Source organism: Ornithodoros turicata, chromosome 4, assembly GCF_037126465.1.
Source record: "Ornithodoros turicata isolate Travis chromosome 4, ASM3712646v1, whole genome shotgun sequence".
NCBI classification, from domain to species: Eukaryota; Metazoa; Arthropoda; class Arachnida; order Ixodida; family Argasidae; genus Ornithodoros; species Ornithodoros turicata.
Genome location: NC_088204.1, coordinates 16,738,792 through 16,755,615, shown reverse-complemented (window position 1 = coordinate 16,755,615; position 16,824 = coordinate 16,738,792). Strand labels below are relative to the sequence as shown.

General features: G+C 47.4%; 2 protein-coding genes across 2 annotated transcripts in view; one reads left to right on the top strand and one right to left on the bottom strand.

Annotated features, from left to right (window-relative positions):
* LOC135391201 (TBC1 domain family member 2B-like) overlaps positions 1–16,824 on the bottom strand; it is a 123,305-nt gene that overhangs the window by 4,198 nt on the left and 102,283 nt on the right. The window lies entirely within an intron of this gene.
* LOC135391202 (uncharacterized) overlaps positions 1–16,824 on the top strand; it is a 95,420-nt gene that overhangs the window by 407 nt on the left and 78,189 nt on the right. The gene's annotated exons all lie outside the window — the stretch shown is intronic.

Sequence of the window (16,824 nt, the reverse complement as noted above, 5' to 3'; positions counted from 1 at the left end):
AAAGTCATCTACATACTTCACGATCACTATCGTTAAAGTTCATGTACGAAGCGTTTCGAGCACTTTGATTTGTTGCGCGACCGGCGCACGATTGCTTCTGCAAAGGGATGTAGTACGACTGGCTCTAACTCACGCGGATAAACGCAATCGCTCTTATAATGCCGAAGCATTTGCATCGCAAGCGTGTTACCCAACAACGGCAACAATATTTGCCTAGAATGTGAAGAATGACGCGGATACATGCGAACTCGTCAAAGCAGACGACGCAAGACGTTTCGAGTATTATGCCGCGATCTTCGTTCAGACTGCCCGCGTCCCCCCTCAGAGCGAATGAAATTTTTACTGTTATGCAATGGCACACCGTCCGCTTGCTCGTTCCATTGCTCGTGTTTAATATCGTATGGAATGGCATACTTTTCATGCAAGACCCCCCACGCTAAGCGTCCCGTCGCATGTGCCGCTGTGGATGACCGCACAGAAGCATACACTTCGTGCTTTCGCGCCTTTTTTTAAGCACTCCTCGATTTGTCGAGATTGTGGGGCGTACTCCCCCCTGTTTCGCGTCACCATCAGTGACAAAGCGACAGCACTTCGCACACGGGAGGCGCTCAGCACACGAATTTTTTGCGCTTCCGAATCGGCGACGTATTGCAAACTCAGCGTCGTTTGAACTGCGGCAATGAACTCTTCGAAGGTCGCATGCTGTACACAGCGGACTTGTTTGCGATCGCGAACCAAGTCCCCCCCCACTATCGGCAAGGAAGAACTGGTTTTTCTATATGTAAGAATTCCTCTGCGGAGATCCCGTACAACAAAAAAACACGGCGCACACAATAAGGTTTCCCTCGATTTTTCGTCGTGCTCACAATTCGGCCGCAGAAATATACGTGACCGCCTCACTTTTATGTATTCACACGCGTTTCACGGTTGCGTGACCGTGGCACAGGTCTGACCTACATGGTGCGGTTACGCAAGGTGGTTTAATTGGCTCGGACTTCCTCGATTTAACGGGCTACGCTGTCTGGCTGAATTTAGACAGCGGCCATCAAACCCGTTCCACAGAGAGACTCCCAACTTGACCCGCCCCTCATTCTCCTAACCCCACAATAAAAGAGAAAAAGATACACGGAGCCAAAAAAAAAAAAAAAAGTAGCATAAAAGCGGTTTTACAATATTATTATTCGGTCCAAGGGACACGATAATTCCGGCCTTCCTGCAAGATGCATTGCGTGGAATATGTCGACAACTGGTTATCCACTGGTTATGAGCACGGTATCTTGCTGTCAGCCAGCGATTCGCGGTTACCGTTTTAATGCTATCGTTAAATTTGATAGAGAGTCATCGACCTCCCTTTGCAGTTACTATACACCGAATCTCGTCACGAGAATGCGACGCCAACTGGGACACGACACTGAAGGTGCAGCGTCATTGTTATTGGTTGCCGTAAAGTTGGTTGAAACGCAATTTGGATAAAATAAGAGACTCAGAGACGCGAATGTGATACGCTTAGTGCCTTGTTCTTTGTTTTCTTTTTAGTTTTACCGAAACGAATTAATCGGTGAGTCACTTCTTATGAAGCAGAACATTATTCTCGGCCGAATTATAGCTTACCGTTTTATTAGCCATGACATATCGCGAGTTTATCTCAAAGTTTCTTTATATACCCTCGCGTTGAATCAACGGGAGGCAGACTGGTGAGCACAAACAGTCATTTATTTTCGTTTAAGCGGATAATTCGCATGAAGGCGAGAGAGAGCACCCACAATTTCCGTGACACAATGGAAAACACAAATTGAAGCAAGAGCTTCAGGTCGGGAGAGGTCGATATTTCGAAACAGAGAGCGTTCGAAACAAGTGGGCACTGTCCTCATCATTAGCATTGTGTTTACAAGGACGAGTGTTGTAATCCCACATTTTCCTAGTCAGGGGTTGTAATCTCACGACCATGTAAATATAATGCTAACGATGAGGACGGTGCCCAGTTGTTTCGAACTGCCTTTGTTCGAGGTATCGCGTAGTATCGATCTCAGCCTTTTACCCCAATATAGTTTCACAAGATTTTTCCAATTTTCAATGGAAGAGAACCTTTCGGATTTTCAACTTATCAGTAGAAAACATACAGGATTTTCCACTTTTCAATGGAAAACACACCGGATTTTCTGCATTTCAATAGATAACATACCAGATATTCCACTTCTCAGTAGAAAACATACCAGATCTTCCACTTTTTAATGGAAAACATACCATATCTTCCACTTTTTAATGGATAACATGCCAGACACTTTTCAGTGGAAAATATACCGGATTTTCCACATTCCATTGGAATACATACCACATCTTCCACTTTCCAGTAGAAAACATACCGGGTTTTCTACTTTCCAGTGGAAAACTCACTGGATATTCCACTTTTCAATGGAAAACAGACTTACTATGGAAAATAGTACACTATATTCCCGTGTTCGTTTTCTTCGTTCCGAGTACCATTCCCAAGTATCTTTTCTGCATGTGGTTCCATTCTATCCTTGTTTTCTGTCCCGCCCTGTATCAGATTGGCCGGTCTCTCAGAATGCAAATGATTTTGTGTATCACTGCTTCCTCCCCGTTGCCACGGGTTATCTTTATTCACTTTAGAAGCCGCCCGATCTTCAAGGATGCAGGTAGGGCGAGAATGTAATTTGCACAGCCTAGTTTCTTACCGACGCTCGGCCGAGATAGCTGGAGGCTATACGAAGTCGAAAACTCGCGCCGTTCCCCTGCAGCGTCTTCTGCTGGCTGGCCTTACGACAACCGTCGTTGTTTTGTATACAGACGTTTTCGAGGGGCTTAATCTAAAACGTGTTCGTCGCAAGAAGGCGTTGCGAATCACTACCCAAATTACTACCACGCAGGAAAAAAGGTACTTCTATAAAGATGAATACACGAGAGAAAAACGAAAAGTATCTGTAATCAAACGAAGAAATATTAATATAGGACTGTTCCGGGCCCAAGCGGCCACGGATCCAGCAGTAGGTAGTGTCATCAGTGGGTTCTGCATGGTGTTTCAAGCGGAAGGCACCAAGGAAATCTACAAAACCTGTATGAAACTCACAGAAAAGGAGGTGCATCTTGCCGAGTACGAACAACTCGAGACCATATTTGAAAGTGCCGCCGTCGTCTGCTAAACTAGCGCACGTTACATTTTTGGGGGCGCTGACATCGCTGCTCGCTCGCGCGCGCCACCTGGCCCGCAGAAACAGCTCTATAAGGCAGGCCAGCTGGTGTGCTGAATGTAGAAACATGCCACTCAGTTTGGGGAAGAATGAGAACGAAACACACACACACACAGAACTGGAATTGGAATCAATGTTGGGAAGGGAGGTACAAGAACAGAGTAAGTTACCGGACATTATAAACTGCACTTTCCCACCAGTTTGTATTGCCCTCAGCATCCGAGAAACCAATGATGTACCAAGTTATGTATACAAGCATGCGCAAGTTAGCAAATAAAACCCGCGCTTCACGATGCGTGCGTCTTCCCTCGGGGTGCGTTAGAACGCTTATGCGTGTGTGTTATAGCAATACGTACGTAACTACGGCCAATTTAAATACGGTACGAAGCGGTGTATAGGCCGATTTCTTTCTTTTTTCCGAGAATGCACCAGAAATTGTTTTGTTAACACTAGTAAATTAGCCTTTTCTGTGTGCTATAAATGGGGTGCGCCAGTTCACAAGAAAGAGGGAAAAGAAGCACGCGTATAGATGGGGTGCGCCGGTTCACCAGAAGGAAGGGGAAAGCACGGGTAAAGCTATGGTGTGACATCACATCACGGCACCTATACGTACGTAACTACGGCCAATTTAAATACGGTATGAAACAACAAACAACAACAACAACATACAAATTCTGCGGAGGTGAACAATGATGTCGCTATCAGAACTGGACTAAGAACAATGCCCGGCAGAGCGTGAGCCCAGTTGAAAGGAATGAACGACTCGAACACGAAACTCCAACAACATGTGCCTTATCGCAGCCACGCTACGAGCATAGCCACAAGCACGTGGCTACAAGACACCCCAGCACTACCGAACCACCATCAGCGACTTCTGCACGCAAGGACTGAAAGACGAAGCGTACCGATTGCACGCAGACCAAACGTCACATTTCCTTGAGGTGCGTCACGTCAGGTGTAGACGACAAGCGGAAGGCTGGCTCTTGTTCGTCCTGTCATGCGATCTCAGATGCATTACATAGTACATGCAACGCTGACTTCCCAAGGAGTCCGTATCATTCCATAACTTTCTTGTCCCATGCAGAAAGCATGTCACGCACAGCAATAACAGAGATGACACAATGTTGTGCTATGCTTCTTTTCCTTCTTCTTTCGCGTCTTCCGTACGTGGAGACATCCTTGGAACTCCCCTGCGGCCACAAAATGTCGCATCGTCCCGCTCGGATCGATAGAAGCGTTATTAGTCAAGTAGACTATCTCACGTGTTTACACAGCTTCCTCGAAGCGGCTGTTAATGAAATTGGATGCCATGTGCGCGTTTTTCGTTTCTCTGCATTTTTCTTTCTGTGAAGTTCAGCCTGGATTACCGGCCGCTAGGTGATCAGCTCGTGTTACACGGCTGCTCGGGTTCCACGATTCAGCCTTTAATAGACCTCTCCCTGTTTGGAAACAAATGACGACATAGTGTTGGACAGCACCACCAATTTGGTAGAGTTGAACTACGCTCAAAGCTAGGGGGCGAACAAGGTCGCGCCCGAAAGCCACGGTCCTTCAGGGGATTACGATGGTCCCTGAAAGGGACGGGACCTTCGGTCCTACTTTTCTTTCAATAGGAGACAGCGAACTGGTTCCCATTAGTGGAACCCAGCCCTCCTCTTCCCATTTCTTTCGGTTTCGGTCTGTCTACCAACGTCATGATTGCGTTTCTCGTGTAGAGGTCAATAGACATTTACCTGACGTTGGTTGGCAGACTGAAACCGAAACAAATCGGAAGGAGAGGGCTGGGTTCCACGAACGGGCACTTATTCGCTGCCTCCCATAGAAAGAAAAGTAGTACCGAAGGTCGCGTCCCTTTCAGCGATCATCGTAATCCCCTCAAGACCGTGGTCTTCGTTCGCGACCTTGTTTGCCTCTAGCTTCGAGCGTAGTTCAACGCTACCAAATTTGTGGCACTGTCGACCACTATGACGTCACTTGTTTACAAACAGGGAGAGGTCTATTGAAATAAATTCCGGAACATGTTAGCAGGAAAGGAAAAATCACTTCTGCACAGACAAGAACTTTCGAGGCAAGACTGGTCCCAGAACCAGAAGACTGCTGTGGCATAGGTTTGGATGAAGCCAGCCTGAATATAAGGTTCAAACACACCAACCCACCGCCGACGGGAGCACGTATTACCTCACAGTGGCGTAAACGCGTCGCGGTGTCAATCGCCAACGGCGTTTATTTCGAGGTCTTCGCTGTCCTTGAAGCCGTCACCCTATAGACAGTCACACAGACGCGCTCTTTCTGGCGGGCCATCTCGGGCATGTAAGACCAAGAAAAAAGATAACTTCGAAACGGCAGGCCAGCTTCCCGCACTTTGTAGGCGGAACGTGCAAAGGCAACAGCTATAATCTGGCCCAAAGAACGTCAAGAGACCAAACGGACAAAGAAGAGCAACGAAAAACGAAAAAGGAAACTGCCTGGAGGAGGAGGAGGAGGTCTGAAATATTTTTCTCAACCTGGCCACTCATCTTCGTCCCCCCCCCTCACCAATTTCGGATGGAGGGGGGGGGGTTGTACCAGGGGAGTAAACTATACAAGCAAACCAGCAGGCGAAAGTCCTTCCAGAGACATTCTATGAACGTTCCATAGGTGCGGGTGTGTATTTTCGTGAGAGGGGGCCTCCGTACCGTCGTGCAGTCAATGGGGGGGGGGGGGGGGAGTGCTATGGGAGATACGCATGGACCGCGTGTGTGTGTGAGAAGCGAAGGCGGGTCGCTTGAAAGAAATCGGCAGCGAAACGGGTTTTTCTTTGTCTACAATGGCTCGTCGGGGTCAGAAGGGCCCCGGGGAAACAACACGCATCGTTTTTTTATGATAGCGTGCAGAGCTCAAAAACTAGGCAATTATGTCCGCGGTGGCTTGAATGAGTCACTTTTCAAGGTCGATGGTTCAGAAGGCGGGTACGCTTCGCCATTGTCTGCCAGAATGCTCCTTCGTGTTTCCTTTTCTTCTACACTTGTCGTGCAGCAGGGTAGTCATGTGTCCGTAACCTTTGTTTCGTACGGGCGCTCCTGGTTGTTTGTCGCCAACAGCTCGCGCAGGAAACTCACATAACTGCTCCTTTATGGTCCGATACTGCCAAATGGAACGCGGAGACCCAGCAAATTCCTGGGCGTTGTGCCATCCTTGGATGGAGCTCGATTAGACGAGTTCAGAAACATCCCAGATTGCTTAGCGCCGCTTTGAACTGTGGGAGTTTACTTATACGCCTCCAAACCGTTCCGATTTCTCCCCTACCGGTCCATTGTCCACGACGTGTCAAGGTCAGCGAAAGCAAAATGTGAAGCATTATTCTTCGTTCCCCCGCTCAGCAAGCGCCCAGGATGCAATGCGTGCGCAAAGAGCACTGGGATTTTCTGAACTCATCTATTCCCGTTGCTTAAACTAGTTCCTTTAATAGCTTAATTATCAGCCACCTGCTGTAGACACCATTGTGTCATGCTGCTTCGGAACAGCCCCGAGAACCACATAAAACACAGGCGGGTGTACTTTGCACTTTTCCATGTCCTTCTGCGATGAACCATGTCGAATTCATTTGGGAAGGATTACACCTACAGCTTCAATATGGATACTTTGAGAACTCGCTTCGGCACAGGCACGTGCGCGAAGATGCTACCAAAGTGTGGTAGTAGTAAAGCGATTAAGCAAAGGCGTCAGGACGAGTGCGTCACGGTAAATATCCGTGAGGAGGATTAGGAACGGTCGAAGAAGCGCGCGCTCTTAGATGCAAATGAGGAAACGGGCACGTCCCAGAGAGGGATGTTGTTACTTTCGCCTTGAAGAGGCGTACAAAGCTGTAGCTATTAATCCGTCGCGCTTACGACTACTTCGTGGGTTTTGTAAGTTTGCGGAAGTTGTAGGCTTAAGTACAGCTTGCGAGAACGCGTAATACGGGAAAGCCAGTCTTGTAAAGAAAGGGGAGGGGGGGTAGCTCTCGCTGTCAGAGCGACGCAAAGTTGAGGACCACTGCTGTACTGAGTGATGGGCATCTGAAATAGCACGATAACTGGCTTCATAAAGCACTGAGCGAAGTGAGAGCGCTCAAGAGTAGGACAAAGGCATGAAAAAGGAAGTACTACTATAGACGTGGTCACTTCTAACGGCAGTGCGCCCAATGGCGAATTCTAGCATTGCGTGTCATTGAGCGGTCGGAAGACACCAACGTATGTGAAGATTGACCAAACGCCGGGAAAACACAAGTTTATAAAAGCGATAAAAACTCACGGTGTACACAACAGGCTAAAATATAACGAGGCATTGACGTTTCGTATAGCGGACTCCCGCATCGGAATGAAGCAGGAAGTGGCTATGCCGTCAATGCCTTGTTATATTTTAGCCTGTTGTGTATACGCCGTGAGTTTTTATCGCTTTTGTAACCAACGTATTTGTCAAGGCGGGTATATGTTAAGAAAACTTGAGTTATTTTTCGGTGTAACCACAACTTGCTCTCGAACTGCAGCATTCTTCACAGGTGTGCCTTTTGCTTTGCCTGCAATTGCTTTGGATTTTGTGGCGAGCACAGGCTAGAAAGCACTAATTGTTCCAGTAATTACGACACTAATTTCTATGGTAACATCCCAAGCACGCAAAAAACTGTCCTTGAGCCGTGTAGGCCTTACGTTTGCCGCAGACTGTTTGACACTACGGCAGACCGTATCAGACACACTTACATAGAAAGCACCCCGCTTCGAGGCAGAATTGCAATCTACCCACTGACCAATTTCTGTTGGCTCCGCCATAGAAGCCTTCAATAGGTTCTTGGTGACCACACGCATCAAGCGACAGGTGTTCGGCGTGGGCGACTGGCAACGCCTGGTTGGCCAGGCTTTTTTCCCATCTCTCTCTCTCTTTCCTTTTTTTTTTTTTCGATGACGGCGAACAGGAAATGAAGATCCCCAGATAGGACAGCTGTAAAAATTGGTCGGGAGACACAGGTCGCCTCCTCAACTGTCCTTCCGGTTTTGGCGGAGGGCTTATGCCTAACACATTCATTTATGCGTTAGACTGCGCTTTAAATATGTACGCGAGGAAAAATGCTTCAAATGCTTGGATTCGGTTGAGCAGAGAGCGAAAGTTGCGCATGATCAGAGTGCTATAGCAGCGAGAAATAGTTGCAAAGCTCGTGCAAGCTGGGTATGACTGAGTCCAGTAAATGAGGGCTACATTAACTGCCACTAAATACCAACCCACAAAATGGAGGAAAACCGAGAAGTTCGTCGAGGCACTCTTCAGAGCACAATGTCTTCATTTGAGCATTTCCTACGCAGTCAAGGACATATGCGACAATCAAGGAAGCTGCGCAAGCCAATCATACTCAATTCTCAAGACACTGCTGAATTACACTCGCGTCACACCAGGTGGCCAATTTCTTCCTCCATGTGACGTCATTTAGTGTGTTCCCTTGGTAGCTCGTATAGCCCGATGGCATTTCTCGCCTGTTATGCGACACAAGGACGCAATCACGGCGCAAGGATAACGGGTTCGACGGCCCCAGCAACGCAGCGTAACAAGGCACATGGGTGTGAAAACGTTGACCGAAATATGGCTGTAAAATAATAATTTACAATTAAGCTGCAGCGAGCAATTAAATGCCGTACGAATAGGTCCTGCATTTGCGTACTTCATAGGATACGTACATATATACGCCATGTCTAACTGCGCGTTTTTTTTTGTTTTTTTTTTGTCTTTTACAAATTGCTCTCTATTTGCATTTTAGTAATTAACGTGAACCTCAACCTCTTCGAATGTCAACACGACTCAGTACGACTCAATGCGATCAATATTACTCATGTAGACTAAAACCCCGCAAATTGCGGAATACACTCTTACAAATGAACTTCACCGCATAACAGGCTCCTAGCCAAGCATCATCTCGAATGCTATCGTTGTCTGCCCTGATTAACATGTTGAGAACTGGAGGTGTACGCCTTTTTTGTGACACTTATGCTGTTCATAATTGTCACAAAAAAGGCGTACGCCTCCCGTTTTCAACAAATCAGGGCAGACAATGATAGCATTCGAGATATGATTGGCTAGGATCGTGCTATGCGGTGAAGTTCATTTCTAAGAGTGTACTTACGATACAATAATTAACTACACCTCACACCAGGTGAACTCCTCCACTTTTTTTTCTTTCTTTTTTGCCTTAACTACACCGCACGGTTGCCCCTAAATAAATGTCAGTAACAGCGTCCGTCTATAAACATTTTGGGAAACCCCCGCGAACGCCGCAAGCGCTAGACTCGCCACACCCATCCCCTATACAACGCACTATCTATTACAATCCGTCACATACACCCAGCACAGCAGTCAAGTTAAGTCTTCACGCTTTCAATAATTACAATCCCTCTCCACATTCCCCCCGTCGACCCTATACCACGTGACACATCACGCCACACTCCCCATAATCATACGAGGCAAGACACACCATCCATAAATCGTTCCGATTCCAGGAACATGCACTATACGGCCCGCGCCGCACTTTGACATCTCCTCGCATACCGCCGACATGCCAGATATCCCAGACAACCCCTAGACGGGCTGCCTCCCTCGGACGTGTGCCCCCCCCCCGCCCCCCACTGCTGCCATCTTTCCAAGAATTTCCATATCGAATTCGGGCCACACCTTCGTATACGATTTCTGCCGAGCCCAAACAATAATTGTGAGTGTGCGAAACGATGCAGGTGGCTCGGCTGCACCGCACGCCGACACCATTGTGATGGGATCACGGAAGCCAGCCAGGGCCAGCAGGAAAGCCGTCTCCCCTGCAGCCTGTTGCGCACAGTGTCTTGTCAATCAGCGCTGAAGCTCCCACGCATTTGCGACCCGGAACCTTTTTTAAGGGACACCCCTTCCTATATTTAGCCAGGGCTTGTGTGGATTGTGTGAGTGCGAGAGAGGAAAAAAAGAGAGAAAACAGTTTTTGCTGCCATGTGTTTGTGAGAATGTTGGCAGCTGTTATCGATACGTTCCCTTCCCGACCGGAAATTGGGCCAAAAGGGGTAATTGAGTATGCGTTGGGCGTATAGTGATATTTCGATAAACGAAAAAAAAAAAAAAAAAGGGGTGGGGTGCTCAATCGAGGTTGGCCGTGCTATAGCGTTGACGGTGCTCGGTTAGAGGTTTCGTTTGCTTGCCAACCGATAAGGCGTGGGGGAATGTGATATGAGGGTGATTGGCTTCAATGATGGGTTGCGCGGATTGTTTTGGGATTCTGTTTGCGTGCGCACAGGTTACGGATGCAGGGCTGCTCTTCGCTTCGCAAATGTCCCGGATTAGGTGTTCAATTACGCGTGGAAGATTTTGGAGATTGGTAGTTCAATCATACTAAGTTGCATCACGTATTATTGCAGCGGTATAGAGCACTGCTACATGTCACCTCAATGTCCAATACCTTTGCACAAGTAGTCGGAAGCACAAAAGTACTGCCAGTCCTGTGCTTGGTGAGTCAGGAGGTAACATATGCGCTTACGGATCACAAGGTCGCGGGTTCGGTCCCGGTCGATGTTTCCAGTAACTTGGTGCTGAGATCGCACGTCAGAGGACCCCCAGGTGGACGAAACTAACCCACGAATCGACCACTGCGCCGTCGCTCATAACACTGCCTCGTCTACCACTACGTCACTGTTGTATCGACGCGTAAAACCTCGAATTCTCGTCACGAACTTCAACGGAGAATGGTACGAAAAAATACAGGCAGACTCCCCGATGTAATCCGTTACGAACGAGAAAGCATCAAACCGATACTCTAACACGCATCGCCCCAGGACGTACCAAACGTCAAACTCAAACCCTTATGACATCGCTAGCCCGAAGCAAAACGTATTTGGACGAGGTGATCGTGAAATACTGTTCTCCCCTAGCTACAATATATTTGTCTATTTACCCAGTTCCCCGCATTATTGTTCGAAGCTGCACTGGAGGGTCAAAAACTGCGAAACTTTCGACGAGCTGTTCGTTGTCCTTTTCACGACGCCGGTAACAGCAAGAAGTGAACTGTTTACTTCAAAGTATTACTCTCCAAAGCTCTTCCGGGAGGCTGCACCGCTGGCGAACAGAGAACAAGACGTTATTTTTGCTGTCAGAAGAGATAAGATTTCGTTGTCGGTATTCGCACTGTCGTTATATGCTGTCTCCTTGCCTTTATCGTGTGGGTGTTGCGAGCCAGAATGTGGTTCTCGCTTCGCTGCAGCCGTATAAGTGGATAAGGAAGTTTACGTTTGCGTTCGGCGCTTCGGAAACTGCTGCTTGTTTGCGAGCGCTACGCGTGACTTGGCGTCTTGCAAGTGTATTTGCACTTCCCAAATAAACACTAACCTGTCTTTTTTTTTTTCTTACAATTCAATCCCATCCACGTAAACAGTAAATTCGATTAAATGCTTTTGCGCAATGCGGCGGCCCCTGGGAGTTGATATTTACATACTTGTTATAGAAAACAAACGTGGACGAATAAACGCTTCGCTGTGCATGGGACAGGACAAGTGTTTTTTCTTCTCTCCTATTAGCTTAAAGTGCAATAATAAATTTTCGCATCCAATCCGCATCCAATAATAAATTTTCGTCCAAATTAACTTTCGCCATAATAATTTTTTTTTTCTAAATGAATGTGCAGCAGTGTATACATGTTTTCACAGACGATTCCACGACTACTTTATACCATTTTCACGAGATACGAAGTTATTCGGGACGTTTTGTACATCGGAAGGTATACGCTCTGCAAGTAACCGAGCGTTCTGCGCATATCTCCTCTCCCTGTTCCTCCACTCGGAAAGCCCCATTGGCTACGGCGGCGCCCTCCTCCTTCCCTCTCACTACCTCCTCTCATGCGTAGAGACGCACTTGCACAGCGTATTCACGATAACGATCCCGAAAACGTGATAAGCCAATCACTCTGATTCTTTCAAGCGGGTGACATCACATTGCTGAACATGGACTTGATAACTTCCTTTGTCTAAGTGCTTCCGATGTACTAAAACTCCCCATTGTCCTCCCATACGTAAACGGCGTTGTGTAGCGTGAAGTAGTGCAGTTAATAGGGAGTTTTAGGAAATCGTGAGCGCCCTCCGAGTCCGCCTCCGTATCGCTGTCAGCCAATCAGATATCGGCAACGTGATGTCATCCTGTTCAACGGAATCAGGTGATTGGTTTATCATTTTGGGGAACGTTATCGTGAAACTTCTACGTTTTCCTAAAACTCCCTAATAGCGAGTTTTATAGTTACATCAGAAAGTGTTCACGACAACAGTTCCGAAAACACGCTAAGCCAATCGCCCTGCTTCTTTGAAGTGGGTGACGCCACATTGCTAAGCTTCGATTTGATAACTTCAATTATCGTATCGTTTTCGTAGAGTTCCTTCTGATGTACTAAAACTCCCTAATAGGGAGTTTTAGGAAACCGTGAGCACACTCAGATTCCTTTTTCCGTATTGCTATCAGTCAATCAGCTATTGCTACGCTGATAGCTGGTATTTCCGTACGGTGGAATGCCGATAGAATTAATTTGATCAGTGAAGGATATATTTAACGAAGTACAATTCAATTTCGCAACATTAACAACTTGAAGGTCAGACGTCCGACGCAGGTAAGAAGCCGTCTGCCTTTATTTATTTTTTCTCTCCCCTCCTATTAACTTAAAGTGTCGTCCTTTTATGCAATCTCGTTATGCCACAGCTGGTCGACGCTGGAAATGGTTTTGCAGACTGGGAAGTAAATTAATGTGATTCTCTTCAAATGCCACTGCGCTGCGCACGAAAGAAGGAGCCGTTTGAATGGCTGACGATAATCGCAATATTTTTTTTTATTCTAAACCAATGACCGCCGTTTGATTGATGCCGATTCCTTGATTTCTGTTGCAGACGGTTGCGTATTTAGAACTCTATGAGGACCCGCTTGCACGAACGTTGAGGCAATTCCTCGGTAGCTTTGCCGCTGCTCTAAGAAAGAGAAGCGTCGAGGACAGTACCGTGTGCAGAAAGCACTACCGAAGCTACCGAGGGCAGCACTGAGGAACTGCATGAACGTTCGTGCAAGCGGGCCAAGGCCCACGCATTAGTTTCCGGCAGCTCGAGCGGTGTGATTTATTGTATAGGCATCTGAAAGCAACGAGGTCCACAGGAGCAGGCTTTGCCGCGGAGAATGACGTACGCGCGACGTCAGTTTGACAACAACGTGACGACAAGAGGGCGTTCCCGTTTCCCTGGCAGAGATGCGGCTTCCTATCGCCAGCAGTGTAGCAACGTCACGTGACGCCACGCCAGCCGATCGCAGCCTCCCGTAATATGCTCCTCCCCCGGCGCCCGTCCACGCTGCCCACAGGTGGTGGTGATGGTGGTGATCTGGTAATGGAGCTGCTTGCCGTACTAATGGAACAAGCTGGGGTAGTTGGTTGGAACTTGCTCGTCTTAACCACCCTGTTGTCGTCGTCTGTTCCGCTGCAGAAGTTTCTAAGTATGCTTGCCGTAGTCGGCTACGCTCAGGCGGGAACGTCACGATTATCGCAGGGGGGAGGGATCGTACGTCCTGGGCCGGCTTCACAGGGAACTGTGCCGATATTTGTCATAAAGCGTCTGAGGAAAACCAAGGGAGAACATCCAGACAGCACAGCCGGCGCCCAGACGAATGTCGGCACAGTTCCCCCTGAAGTCGGCCCAGGACGCATACTAACCCCCTGTCCCCCACTCCTTCCTGCTGTTCTCTCTCCACCTGTCCACGTCTGTACGCCGCTCATAGCCACAGTTGCTTCGCGGCGCTAACACGAAAAAAAAGAAGAAAACAGCCGGCGCACGGAATCGAACCTGGGTCACCTCCCTGGCCCAGAAGAAAATACTGAAAACTCGGAAAATACATCGATTTCGAACGACAGGGACTGACGCGGGAAGTTGTTCGTATTGCACACGTCCAGCACGTTCTTTTTTTTTTTTTTTTTTCAGTTTCGCTAGGGGGCGAAATATCCCTTTAAATCACACTTCCACGTATTTTCGAAGGAACCAGCAACACTGCACAGTTTCCGATTCTCCGGTGACGTAACCGGGAGCTCTGGCGTCTGTCTTCTAGCATCAGCGCGTCGCCGACATCCGCTTCACGCTGGAAGACTACCAGTAGTTGTGGTGAATATACAAGCAAAAAAAAAAAAAATGAAAAGAAAATTGGGAGACTAAAAGCGCGGGACACGGAGAATGCAATGACATCAATTTCTGGAAGATTCTGAAGACTTGACATTTAGTCGCTATAGTGGCAACTTTCACTTCAATGGCAAAACTTTAGAAGAATCACTGGCCAGAAAACTCACGCACGTGCCGAGCATGAACATGAAACACTTGGGATAATGACGCTGCGTATACAAGAGCATATCAAGCTGCCGGCATCGAGTGGCGCTGTCACATATACCGTACCCTGATTAAGATTGGAGAGAAAGGAACGCACTTTTTTTTTTTTTCTCCCAAGAAGTTCGTCGTCCGAAATAATAGAAGCCACTCTTTCTTCTCACAGTTTAGATAATGACTGCTGCGGTTATAGTTCCCGTGCTGGCCGGACTGGCTGCGTTCGTGTGGGCTTGAACCGTCACTTTGACATCGTTTGATGGACAGGAAGATGGGACGATAATGACTTTTTTTTTTTTTTCTTAGAAGGTTGGTTGCCGTCTCAATGTCTGAGGGAGGGGTAGAAGGTGGCCTTGAGAACAATGACCGGCGGCCAGGAGCACCACCACCACCACCGACTAAAAAAAAGTAAAATTACATAATCTTGGAAAGATTGATCTTCCAGTTCCTGACCTCTTTCTTGGTATTGGCGCTGTTACGTGAACAATGTAGAGGTCCGTATAGCGTTGTGCGTCATAGCAATAATCTTGGGTATGGATAACAGCGGGGAGGCGTGAAGAGCCAGACAGATCAACCAATATATGGTGTGTTCAAACAACGCGCCTCCTTTGACTAAAGGCCTGCTCGATGCCTCCTCTCCCCGTTTTGCTAGGTGGACATGCAGAGTCGCGGTTCATCCAATCACTGGAGTTAATCTCACAAACAGCAAGCAATGACTACGGCCTTTTCGTGACTATAGGACAGCTGAAAACATGGCTGCTGAATTGGCGGGATCACTAACGACTATACGTCAGGGCTGATTGTCTGTAGGTGGCGTCAGTTCTCGGCGGCATGATGATGTCATGTTTCAAAAGGCGTGATCACACAACGCGCAGGCACGCACAATCATCAGGACGGCGGTTCACTTCTTAATTGCCTCTATTTGCTATGGCTTGTGCGTATTCTGTTTTTTTTTTTTTTTTTTTTTGCTGAGGCAAAGTCGTCTATTGTTGTCGCGCATGTCAAGATACTCATGGCAGAGGGGAGATTTTTGATATCGAATAATTATGGCATACAGCGGACTATAGGTAGAACCTCCGACTTAAGAACCACAAAAAATTAAACAACTAAACAAAAAAAGTTTGTTTTCTTTTTAAATTCGATATTACATTCGACGCTGCCTTCTCGTCGTGAAGGTTGAAAAACGACAGAAACGTAGCATAGCGCAGGAGCGACAAACACTACTGGACAAGCTGGAGAAAAAAATAAATAAAATAAATAAATAACAATGGCGGCGTCTGCCCCTTTGTGGCATGACTGTTCTAACTTTTCTGCCAATTAGCGGTACATCAGGCGCTCGTAGACTTTTTGAACTACGTTTATGAAAAAAGAAAGTACAGGGGAAAAAAAGAGAAAGTCGACCGATATCCCGGTTTCTATCGCACCTACATACATATTAAATCTGCTCACTGTAACGAGAAGCGCTCGCCTTATCTCACGGATAAACGTAACATTAGGATACTTGCTTTTTCAGGTTTTATGGGCTTTTTTTTAACAATCGTGTCAAAAATCAGTTTTTACTTCAGGACTTGCAAAACACGCACGACAACGGTCGAAAAAAAAAAACAAAAAAACAGAGAGGCATTTCTCGCATTTGAGACGAGCACGAGATGCCGAGCTGTTGTGCTGAATAAGCAGTGGATCTAGCGTTTACTATTGGCGGCTGAAGGGAACTCTCCCCAATGCTGTCACTGCGGTGCTGTAGACGATCTAGAGCACATTCTTCTCCATTGCCCACACTACCAACCTTCGTGAACCGTGCTCTCCGGATCCCTTAACGAGCTGTACTCTCGCCCTCCTCTCTCTCACAAAATTGCTTGGTCCCTGGCCCCATCCAGCCCAACAACGCTCTACCCTCGGAGCTCACTTGACCTTTCTGGATACCATAGGACTTCGATCCTTATTGTGAATGGGCTCATTATTTCATTCCCCGCATAAACCACCAGCACTGCGAGGTAGAGTATCGCCCCTGGCGATGAAACTCCCGATTCATCCTCTCACAATAAAGTTGTTGTTGTTGAATTTACATTCTGCCAAGTTCATTATCATTTTTTTTTTCGGGTTTTACAGTAAGTGACAATAGTGAGTTTTAGTATATCGTACTCTGTCGCCTTTGCGTACGTAAGCGATAGCGTGGATGGTTCTGCGCAATGCGCAAAGCTCTGTTTATGTCTTGCGCGTGCGCAGAACGACCAACGCTATCCTTTATG